The following is a 10,562-nucleotide window of genomic DNA, read 5'->3' as shown; positions in this document are numbered from 1 at the left end:
TCCAACATTTCACTCTTCTCCGTCATTTTTTGACAATTTTTTTACAAATTACTCCGTCATTTACACTCTTTTGTCAGTCATTTTCACACATTTCTACCTCATTTTTGCAAAGTATTCCACATTGCTTTTCTAATATTCCCTCATAAATCTGTCATTTTACTCATTCCTCCATCATTGTTCATGATTTCTAACTCATTCCTCCTCATTTCTCCGTCATTTGTACTCATTTTTCCATGTTGTCTCTTACTTCACCAAACATTTTTTCTAATTAATCTATAATTTTTCATAATTGTTAGGTATTTTTTCCTAATTTCTCCATCATGTAAACAATTATTTATTCGTCATTTTTCATTATTTATTTGTCACTTTTCTTCATTTCTACATCATTTTTCTTCTGCCATTTTCCTCATTTCACTGTGAATATAATTAGTTTTTCCGTATTTCTCATCATCTGCGTCATTTTTTATTTTTCCCTCATTTTTTCTCAATTCTCAGACATTTTCTTAAATAATTTGCAGTCATTGTATTCTCATTTTTTCATCATTATGCTCTTCTCTGTCATTTTTGCAATTTTTTTCTTATTTCTGTCATTTTCCATTATTTATTTGTCTTTTTTCTTCATTTCTACATCATTTTTCCTCATTTACAAGTCATTCCTTTCCTTATTTCTCAGCCATATTTCTCATTTCGCAGTGATTTTTATTAATTTTCCCCTAATTTTTTGCTCATTTCTGTGTTTTTTCCTTATTGCTCCATCATCCTCATAATTTGTCTTATTTTTCAGTCACTTACAGACATTTCTGCGTCAAATTGTTCCACATTTTACTCTCATTTCACTCATTCCTCCATCATTTTTCCTGATTTCTCAGTCATTCCTCCTCATTTCTCCGTCATTTATTATCGTTTTTCCATCAAGTTCCTCATTTCACCAGACATTTTTTCTAATTAATCTGTTATTTCTCAGAATTGTTCAGTATTTCTTCCGTAATTTTCGATCATCTGCGTCATGTTTCTTTTTTTTCAGTCATTCATATTCATTTTTCCGTCATTTTTTTCAATTCTCAGACATTGTTTTATAATTTTGTAGTCATGTTTTTCTCAATTTTCCAACATTTCACTCTTCTCCGTAATTTTTTGTCAATTTTTACAAATTACTTTGTCATTAACACTCTTTTGTCAGTCATTTTCACACATTTCTACCTCATTTTTGCAAATTGTTCCTGATTTATGTTCTAATGTTCCCTCATAAATCTGTCATTTTACTCATTTTTCATGATTTCCAACTCATTCCTCCTTATTTCTCCATCATTTATACTCATTTGTCCAAAATGTTCCTCATGTTTCTAATTAATATGTTTTTTTTCAAAATTGTTCAATATTTCTTCCTAATTTCTCCATCATTTCCCCTCATTTCTCATTCAAAACTCTTGCGCGTTAAGACGAGCCTGCTAACAACTCCCAGAATTCCAACAATATCACTGAAAGGAAAGTTATTCTTCTCATTCCTTCGCCCGATGACAACTTGCGAGCTCGCACTTTTCAGGCGCTGCAAAAGGAAGGAGAGGGAATGTCGCTCCTGCGGTGTCACACAGCGGTGGGATCATTCTGTGCTGGTCCGAGCGAGGCCATAAAAAGCCTCCCGGTCTGTTTCTCCCCCCCCCCCTTCCCCCGCTGACACTTTCAATATCCCCTGGCGGCTGATCTGCGGCGGCGGAAGCGTAAGTGTAGGGGAAGGGGGGGCGGGGAGGCGAGGGAGGTGGGGGGGCCGCCATGTGTGGCAGATGCCGACGCTCGTAAAAACATTTTCGCTGTCAGAAAAAAAAGACAAAGCGTCTTTTTGTTTTCCACATCAGACCAGCAGCGCATCACTCTGGAACATTCTGGAAGCTGACATGTGATCCAGGGTGTCACAAACATTGGCAGCAAAGTTCATTTGGGACCTTCAGAAAACTTGAAAACATTTCAGGACACGTTCTTGCGTCACGGTGAGGGAAAAAAATGCTGAAATTTTACCAGAAAAAATCCACTTGTACAACAAACTTTTTTTTTTTTTTTGATGGTTAAAAATAATAATGCAATTTTACCAGAAACAAAATAATCCACTTGGATGGGAAAAATATATATAAATATGGTGGAAAAAAAAAAAAAAAAAAAAAAAAAAAATTGCAGAAATAAAATCCACTGGAATGATTTAAGGAAAAAAGTGGAACAAAGGTGTTAAAAGAAAAAAAAGAAGTCATAATTTTATGACAAAAGTTTGGAATTTGACAAGAATAAAATGTAATTATGATAAAAAAGTACCTTATGTAATTATAATAAAAAACAATATTATGTAATTATGATAAAAAAAAAACAATCTTGTGTAATTATGATAAAAGTCTATCTCAGTGGTCCCCAAAATCCGGCCCGCCAGAGTCCCAAGTTAAAAAAATAAAAATAGAAATAAACTGAACATTTTCTTTCTTCTTGTTTTTCATTCTTCTGCAGATGTTTCTTAATTTATTTTTCCAAAAAAAATGTCTCTTCTTTTTTCTTTTTCTCCAACACTTCTGAATGTTTCTTTTTAATTTTTCTTTTTTTTTTTGTCTTGTCTGTTTTTTCTTCTTTTTCCTTTTTCTCTCTCTTGTTTCTTTTTCTTTTTGCACCTTTTTTTCTTCTTCTTTTCTGCACCATCACCATTAAACTCTGAATTTTTCTTCCCCATTTTTCATGGTTTTTTTTTCTTGTCTGTTTTTTCTTCTTTTTCCTTTTTCTCTCTCTTTATTTCTTTTTCTTTTTGCACTTTTTTTTCTTCTTCTTTTCTGAATCATCATCATTAAACTCTGAATTTTTCTTCCCCATTTTTCATGTTTTTTTTTCTTGTCTGTTTTTTCTTCTTTTTCCTTTTTCTCTCTCTTGTTTCTTTTTCTTTTTGCACCTTTTTTTCTTCTTCTTTTCTGCATCATCATCATTAAACTCTGAATTTTTCTTCCCCATTTTTCATGGTTTTTTTTTCTTGTCTGTTTTTTCTTCTTTTTCCTTTTTCTCTCTCTTGTTTCTTTTTCTTTTTGCACCTTTTTTTCTTCTTCTTTTCTGCATCATCATCATTAAACTCTGAATTTTTCTTCCTCATTTTTCATGTTTTTTTTTTCTTGTCTGTTTTTTCTTCTTTTTCCTTTTTCTCTCTCTTGTTTCTTTTTCTTTTTGCACCTTTTTTTCTTCTTCTTTTCTGCATCATCATCATTAAACTCTGAATTTTTCTTCCCCATTTTTCATGTTTTTTGTTTTTCTTGTCTTTTTTTTCTTCTTTTTCCTTTTTTGCTCTCTTTATTTCTTTTTCTTTTTGCACCTTTTTTTCTTCTTCTTTTCTGCATCATCATCATCATTAAACTCTGAATTTTTCTTCCCCATTTTTCATGTTTTTTTTTCTTGTCTGTTTTTTCTTCTTTTTCCTTTTTCTCTCTCTTGTTTCTTTTTCTTTTTGCACCTTTTATTCTTCTTCTTTTCTGCATCATCATCATCATTAAACTCTGAATTTTTCTTCCCCATTTTTCATGTTTTTTTTTTCGTGTCTGTTTTTTCTTCTTTTTCCTTTTCCTCTCTCTTGTTTCTTTTTCTTTGTGCACCTTTTTTTCTTCTTCTTTTCTGCATCATCATCATTAAACTCTGAATTTTTCTTCCCCATTTTTCATGTATTTTTTTTCTTGTTTGTGTTTTTTCTTCTTTTTCCTTTTTCTCTCTCTTTATTTCTTTTTCTTTTTGCACCTTTTTTTCTTCTTCTTTTCTGCATCATCATCATCATTAAACTCTGAATTTTTCTTCCCCATTTTTCATGTTTTTTTTTTCTTGTCTGTTTTTTCTTCTTTTTCCTTTTTCTCTCTCTTGTTTCTTTTTCTTTTTGCACCTTTTTTTCTTCTTCTTTTCTGCATCATCATCATTAAACTCTGAATTTTTCTTCCCCATTTTTCATGTTTTTTGGTTTTCTTGTCTTTTTTTTCTTCTTTTTCCTTTTTTGCTCTCTTTATTTCTTTTTCTTTTTGCACCTTTTTTTCTTCTTCTTTTCTGCATCATCATCATCATTAAACTCTGAATTTTTCTTCCCCATTTTTCATGTTTTTTTTTCTTGTCTGTTTTTTCTTCTTTTTCCTTTTTCTCTCTCTTGTTTCTTTTTCTTTTTGCACCTTTTATTCTTCTTCTTTTCTGCATCATCATCATCATTAAACTCTGAATTTTTCTTCCCCATTTTTCATGTTTTTTTTTTCGTGTCTGTTTTTTCTTCTTTTTCCTTTTCCTCTCTCTTGTTTCTTTTTCTTTGTGCACCTTTTTTTCTTCTTCTTTTCTGCATCATCATCATTAAACTCTGAATTTTTCTTCCCCATTTTTCATGTATTTTTTTTCTTGTTTGTGTTTTTTCTTCTTTTTCCTTTTTCTCTCTCTTTATTTCTTTTTCTTTGTGCACCTTTTTTTCTTCTTCTTTTCTGCATCATCATCATCATTAAACTCTGAATTTTTCTTCCCCATTTTTCATGTTTTTTTTTTCTTGTCTGTTTTTTCTTCTTTTTCCTTTTTCTCTCTCTTGTTTCTTTTTCTTTTTGCGCCTTTTTTTCTTCTTCTTTTCTGCATCATCATCATTAAACTCTGAATTCTTCTTCCCCATTTTTCATGTTTTTTTTTCTTGTCTGTTTTTTCTTCTTTTTCTTTTTTCTCTCTCGTTTCTTTTTCTTTTTGCACCTTTTTTTCTTCTTCTTTTCTGCATCATCATCATCATTAAACTCCTTTCAAGGCGCAATCATTGTCAATGAATACTTAACAAGGTTTCAGATGGAGGGTGGACGCACACGCACACACACACACACACACATACACACACACGCACACACACACACACACACGCGGGGTCAGCGGTGCGTTGCGCTGCCAGTGAGGCGGCGAGGTCGGGGGGGGGGGGGGGGGGGGGTATATGTGATGATGAAGTGCAGGACAAAAAGTAAACAAACATTCAGAGTGTAATCACGCTACACGCCGGCGGACATTTTCTCCTCCGAGGTTGTGACCTTGACGTCCAGCAGAGAGGTCACGTGATCAAACAAGGATGGAGAAAAAAAGGAGGAAGACGTCTAATTACTTATGCACACTTTTATGTTACACACTTATTATTCCCAAGTCAAATTCATATTTTTTCCCCCTCAAAATTCTCCCCACAATGACAATGTGAAACTTTGTTTTGAAGCTAATGCTAACGTGTTCGCAGCGAGAAGGCGTCGTCAGGGAGAAGAAGAACATTCCACGCTGCAAAAAGTCATAAACGCCTTTCCTCGCCAATTAGCGGCGCTCATTTGCATTTCCTCGCCGCCGCGCGTCAAATAACGAGGATGAAAGGCCGATATCAAACACGGGCGACATCACGCGCACTTCCCCTTCCTGTGCAATCACTTTGATAAAGAAGGTGAGAAACACTAGTGAACAACAAGCTTGTCTGCTTGTCATCAGCAGCCCTCGCCGCCAATCTGCCGCCCGTAAAAACGTCTGCCGCCGGATGACGGATGACCTCATCCGCCCGTGATTTAGTGCGCCTCTCAGCTGGAGACAACACACCTTTTTATCGCCCTTTTACTGCCCTTTTCTGCACAATAATGAGACCACTAGGCTGCTATGAAACATGCATCATGCACTTTTTAGGGAAACAATTGCAACGTTTTTCTTTTATACTGGGGGGGGAAAAAAGGACATTTTTATGGAAAAAAAATACCACAATTTTAACTGAAAGAGCATAACTTTGTGAAAAATGTAGTTTTATGACAAAATATGAGGAAAAAACTACATTTTTATGGAGAAAAATACCACAATTTTAAGTTTAAAAAAGCATTGCTTTGTGAAAAATATATATTTGTGTGACAAAATATGAAGAAAAAAGTGATTTTTTTAAAATAAAATAAAAAATACTGCAATTTTAACTGAAAAAGCGTTAGTTTGTGAAAAATGTAGTTTATGACAAAATATGAGGAAAAAAACTACATTTTTATGGAAAAAAATACCACAATTTGAACTTTAAAAAAGCATTACTTTGTGAAAAATATATATTTGTGTGACAAAATATGAGGAAAAAAGTGATTTTTTTAAAATGAAAAAAATAAATGCTGCAATTTTAACTGAAAAAGCGTTAGTTTGTGAAAAATGTAGTTTATGACAAAATATGAAAAAAAAAAAACATACATTTTTATGAAAAATATACCGCAATTTTTACTAAAAAAAAGCATTACTTTGTGAAAAATTTATCATTTTGTGACAAAATATGAGGAAAAAGTCATTTTTTAAAATGAAAAAAATACTGCAATTTTAACTGAAAAAACATTACTTTGTGAAAAAAATTATATTTTTGTGACAAAATATGAGAAAAAAAAGTGATTTTCTAATGAAAAAAATACTGCAATTTTAACTAAAAAAGCATTACTTTGTGAAAAATGTATAGTATTATGACAAAATATGAGTAAAAAAACCGACATTTTATGGAAAAAAATACCACAATTTGAACTGTAAAAAAGCATTACTTTGTAAAAAAAAAAATATATTTTTGTGACAAAATATGAGGAACAAAGGAAATTTTTCATGAAATAAATACAACAATTTTAACTTTAAAATTGTACTACTTTTGTGAAAAATTTATATTTTTGTGAAGAAAAAAAATGAGGAAAATAGTGCAATTTTAACTAAAAAAGTGCTACTTTTTGAAAAATTTATAGTTTTATGACAAAATATGAAGAAAAAAGTGAAATTTTCATGGAAAAAAAATACGGCAATTTTAACTAAAAAAGCATTACTTTGTGAAAAATGTATAGTTTTGTGACAAAATTAGGAAAAAAGAAATTTTTTCATGAAAATAACATCACAATTTTAACTTTAAAATCTAATTACTTTTTGAAAAATTTATATTTTTGTGAAAAAATTAGGGAAAAATATGTTTTTCAAATGGGAAAAAAAACTGCAATTTTAACTGAAAAAGCATTGCTTTGTGAAAATTGTTTATTTTTGTGACAAACCATGGGAAATAATGACATTTTTATTTTAGAAAATACTGCAATTTTAGCTTTAAAAAAGCATTACTTTGTGAAAAATATATATTTTTGTGACAGGATGAGGAAAAATTAGATTTTTTGAATGAAAAAAACACTGCAATTTTAACTGAAAAAGCATTACTTTGTGAAAAATTTATATTTTTGTGACAAAATATGAGAAAAAAAAGTGATTTTCTAATGACAAAAATACTGCAATTTTAACTAAAAAAGCATTACTTTGTGAAAAATGTATAGTATTATGACAAAATATGAGTAAAAAAACCTAAATTTTTATAGAAAAAAATACCTCAATTTTAACTTTAAAAAAAGCATTACTTTGTGAAAAATATATATTTGTGTGACAAAATATGAGGAAAAAAGTGATTTTTTTAAAATAAAAAAAATACTGCAAATTTAACTGAAAAAGTGTTAGTTTGTGAAAAATTTAGTTTTATGACAAAATATGAAAAAAAACCATACATTTTTATGAAAAATCTACCGCAATTTTTACTAAAAAAAACATTACTTTGTGAAAAATGTATCTTTTTGTGACAAAATATGAGGAAAAAAATGAATTTTTCATGAAGAAAATACTGCAATTTTAAGTTTGTGAAAAATGTTTTATTTTAGTGACAAACTATGGGAAATAATGACATTTTTATTTTAGAAAATACTGCAATTTTAGCTTTAAAAAAGCATTACTTTGTGAAAAATGTATATTTTTGTGACAAAATATGAGGAAAAAAGTCATTTTTTAAAATGAAAAAAATACTGCAATTTTAACTGCAAAAGCATTATTTTGTGAAAAATTTATATTTTTGTGACAAAATATGAGAAAAAAAAGGGATTTTCTAATGAAAAAAATACTGCAATTTTAACTAAAAAAGCATTACTTTGTGGAAAAATGTATAGTATTATGACAAAATATGAGTACAAAAAACTACATTTTTATGGAAAAAAATACCACAATTTTAACTTTAAAAAAGCATTACTTTGTAAAAAAAATATATATTTGTGTGACAAAATATGAGGAAAAAAGTGATTTTTTTAAAATTAAAAAAAAAAATACTGCAATTTTAACTGAAAAAGTGTTAGTTTGTGAAAAATTTTGTTTTATGACAAAATATGAAAAAAAAACCATACATTTTTATGAAAAATCTACCGCAATTTTTACTAAAAAAAAACATTACTTTGTGAAAAATGTATCTTTCTGTGACAAAATATGAGGAGAAAAATGAATTTTTCATGAAGAAAATACAGCAATTTTAAGTTTGTGAATTTTTTTTTATTTTTGTGACAGACTATGGGAAATAATGACATTTTTATTTTAGAAAATACTGCAATTTTAGCTTTAAAAAAGCATTACTTTGTGAAAAATGTATATTTTTGTGACAAAATATGAGGAAAAAAGTCATTTTTTTAAATGAAAAAAATGCTGCAATTTTAACTGAAAAAGCATTACTTTGTGAAAAAATTATATTTTTGTGACAAAATATGAGGAAAAAAGTGATTTTCTAGTGAAAGAAATACTGCAATTTTAACTAAAAAAGCATTATTTTGTGAAAAATGTATAGTTTAATGACAAAATATGAGTAAAAAATACTACATTTTTATGGAAAAAAATACCACAATTTTAACTGAAAGAGCATAACTTTGTGAAAAATGTAGTTTTATGACAAAATATGAGGAAAAAACTACATTTTTATGGAAAAAAATACCACAATTTGAACTTTAAAAAAGCATTACTTTGTGAAAAATATATATTTGTGTGACAAAATATGAGGAAAAAAGTGATTTTTTTAAAATGAAAAAAATAAATACTGCAATTTTAACTGAAAAAGCTTTAGTTTGTGAAAAATGTAGTTTATGACAAAATATGAAAAAAAAACATACATTTTTATGAAAAATCTGCCGCAATTTTTACTAAAAAAAAGCATTACTTTGTGAAAAATGTATCTTTTTGTGACAAAATATGAGGGAAAAAAAGAATTTTTCATGAAGAAAATACTGCAATTTTAAGTTTATTTTTGTGACAAACTATGGGAAATAATGACATTTTTATTTTAGAAAATACTGCAATTTTAGCTTTAAAAAAAGCATTACTTTGTGAAAAATTTATATTTTTGTGACAAAAGGAAAAAAGTCATTTTTTAAAATGAAAAAAATACTGCAATTTTAACTGAAAGAGCATAACTTTGTGAAAAATGTAGTTTTATGACAAAATATGAGGAAAAAACTACATTTTTATGGAAAAAAATACCACAATTTTAACTTTAAAAAAGCATTGCTTTGTGAAAAATATATATTTGTGTGACAAAATATGAGGAAAAAAGTGATTTTTTTTTTTAAATAAAATAAAAAATACTGCAATTTTAACTGAAAAAGCTTTAGTTTGTGAAAAATGTAGTTTATGACAAAATATGAGGGAAAAAAACTACATTTTTATGGAAAAAAATACCACAATTTTAACTTTAAAAAAAGCATTACTTTGTGAAAAAGATATATTTGTGTGACAAAATATGAGGAAAAAAGTGATTTTTTTTAAATGAAAAAAATAAATGCTGCAATTTTAACTGAAAAAGCGTTAGTTTGTGAAAAATGTAGTTTATGACAAAATATGAAAAAAAAACCCATACATTTTTATGAAAAATATACCGCAATTTTTACTAAAAAAAAAGCATTACTTTGTGAAAAATGTATCTTTTTGTGACAAAATATGAGGAAAAAAATGAATTTTTCATGAAGAAAATACTGCAATTTTAAGTTTATGAATTTTTTTTTATTTTTGTGACAAACTATGGGAAATAATGACATTTTTATTTTAGAAAATACTGCAATTTTAGCTTAAAAAAAGCATTACTTTGTGAAAAATTTATATTTTTGTGACAAAATATGAGGAAAAAATAATTTTTTTAAATGAAAAAAATACTGCAATTTTAACTGAAAAAGCATTATTTTGTGAAAAATGTATAGTATTATGACAAAATATGAGTAAAAAAAAAACTACATTTTTATGGAAAAAAATACCACAATTTTAACTGAAAGAGCATAACTTTGTGAAAAATTTAGTTTTATGACAAAATATGAGGACAAAACTAAATTTTAATGGAAAAAAAATACCACAATTTTAATTTTAAAAAAGCATTACTTTGTGAAAAATATATATTTGTGTGACAAAATATGAGGAAAAAAGTGTTTTTTTTAAATGAAAAAAAATACTACAATTTTAACTGAAAAAGCGTTAGTTTGCAAAAAATCTAGTTTTATGACAAAATATGAAAAAAAAACCATACATTTTTATGAAAAATCTGCCGCAATTTTTACTAAAAAAAAAAGCATTACTTTGTGAAAAAATGTATCTTTTTGTGACAAAATATGAGGAAAAAATGAATTTTTCATGAAGAAAATACTGCAATTTTAAGTTTATGAATTTTTTTTAATTTTTGTGACAAACTATGGGAAATAATGACATTTTTATTTTAGAAAATACTGCAATTTTAGCTTAAAAAAAGCATTACTTTGTGAAAAATT

The sequence above is a fragment of the Nerophis lumbriciformis genome, linkage group LG26, assembly GCF_033978685.3.
Source record: "Nerophis lumbriciformis linkage group LG26, RoL_Nlum_v2.1, whole genome shotgun sequence".
Taxonomy (NCBI): Eukaryota; Metazoa; Chordata; class Actinopteri; order Syngnathiformes; family Syngnathidae; genus Nerophis; species Nerophis lumbriciformis.
The sequence above is the reverse complement of the archived record's forward strand: the minus strand, read 5'-3'. Positions refer to the sequence as shown.